This window comes from Aplysia californica, unplaced genomic scaffold (assembly GCF_000002075.1).
Source record: "Aplysia californica isolate F4 #8 unplaced genomic scaffold, AplCal3.0 scaffold00205, whole genome shotgun sequence".
NCBI lineage: Eukaryota > Metazoa > Mollusca > Gastropoda > Aplysiida > Aplysiidae > Aplysia > Aplysia californica.
The window spans coordinates 432,325-434,271 of NW_004797475.1; the positions used below are offsets into that span (position 1 = coordinate 432,325).

The 1,947-nt window shown below is 38.9% G+C and overlaps 1 long non-coding RNA gene across 1 annotated transcript in view; it reads left to right on the forward strand.

Moving 5' to 3' along the window:
• Positions 1-680: 680 nt before the first annotated feature.
• Positions 681-1,947, forward strand: part of LOC106011884 — a 3,120-nt gene continuing 1,853 nt past the window's right edge. The window contains exon 1 of the long non-coding RNA XR_001184884.2: positions 681-813. This is a non-coding gene — a long non-coding RNA (uncharacterized LOC106011884). The remainder of the gene's footprint in view (positions 814-1,947) is intronic.

Here is a 1,947-nt window from a genome sequence, read left to right on the forward strand (position 1 = left end):
GGGGGGGCTGAAGCCAATAATTGGGGTTGGTCTGTCAGGACATGAGTAGGATCAATTCAGTCTCTTCATTTGGCTAGAGCACTTTAAAATGTAGTCTTTTCACTAGCAATATAATGCTTACATAAGTGCTGCGTGGTTAAAGGCTTTTAATGGAATTAAGAAATAACAATCCCCACCTTATTCAATTTCATGGTCGTCCTCCTCTGCTTCTCCTATTTTCATACCTATAAATATAAATACGAGATAATTAGCCATTACTATAAAAGAGCAGCTTATATTATAACATATTCATGTACATAGAAGTAAAGTCTTTGTTTGAAATTCTTGTCCGTTCTGTTCTTGAAGGATAGCTGAAACTTCAGTTTAAAATAGCAAGGATGCACTCTTAGGCTTTTCATGTCTATACCTGTTATATAAAAATACAATCGAAGTTCTATTCTCCAAGATTATCACTCTTTTTTTCGAGGAAAAAAAGCGATTGTCTTAAACAGGTTGACATTTTGGACAGTGGCATTATAGTGTAGGAAAAAAAACTTGCAGGGGGACGGGAGGGGGCAGCAATGGTCATTTGTACACGTGATTGTAAAAGACAGGTGGCCGATAGAACAGCTGATACAACTGTACTTACTTGTAATATATTTAACACTGTCTTAAAATGTCCTTTTTTTGTTTCAGACAAAACCATGAAAAAGGAAGCGCCAAAACGATCCCTGCTCCGTACCTTGGGGCTCGGGATCAAGGTAGGACTTGCTCTTGAGGCAGCAGGGCTTGTTGGATCTTACATTATGTGGCGCAAAATGAACAACGATAGAGGTAGGCTATTCTCACTTATATTTATTGTTCTTGTTCCCCCATTAGATCATACAAGGGACCTGACTGAAACTTGTTTCTCATTATTTGTTTAATTAAGTATAATTTCTCATTATTTGTTCAATTAACTATAAGAAATTATTAGTCCCAGTCCCGCTTAACTGGAGACAAAATTCCAGTTTATTTAATATTTGCTGGGGTCATCATTATTGCTGCACTATAGACTAGAAGCATTGCAATAAGCTTCGGTTATTACCACTCATGAACTTATCAGCTATCACAAGCTCACAAAGCACCGAGTCCCCTTCAACGCTTCATTTATTATGTAGGCCTTTGATTTAAGTGGTCCTCCGCCGCGAGGCCTGACAAAATTAACCTAGATCTACACCTCAAAAAATGATGCAAGACTGGACTAGATTACAGAATCTGCATGAACTGCCATTTATTATGATCGTGTTCTTTTGCCTATAATATAATATGAGTAATGTAAGTAATATCTTCGGTTGCAGCGTGTTAATAGTTTTGTAAATGTTATCTTTTTGTGTTATCACCAGGGCTCATCCTGATTTCTATTTGTCGAACTTTGGAACTTGGACTTGGGCATACTCTGCTGGTAAGGGAAACTTCACTTCGTACTAGATCTAGACTGAGTTGATTTTTTTTTTCAGCTGATCTATGAGAATTGTGGGGTCAATTACTTTTATGAATCAAATGTATTGTGAATACCAAAACTGATAAGTATAAGATTGAGAAAACGATAGGCTTTTGTGTATCGATCGTTTCCGCGGTCGATAGCCGGTGATGGGCTCTTCGATCTTTTGCTAAAACAATAAAAACTAATAAGCTTCAGTTAGTTCTTTCAGTTGTTTTGTTTTTGCTTTGATTTGTTTCGTCGTTATTGCTGCTTGAAACTGTTGCTGGATTTCATTCTTGAAGAAAGAAAAAAAGAATCCTTGAGCGTATTTAGGCCTGTATGTGCGTACACGCGCTTATTGTGGAGGGTTGGTGGTGGTGGTGGTTGGGAGGGGGGGGTCCGCTATGAGTGCTACAGGAGGGGGTCCGCTATGAGTGCTACAGGAAGGGAGGGGTCCGCTATGAGGGTATGATGCTACAACAAGGAAGGTGGGGGTCCGCTAT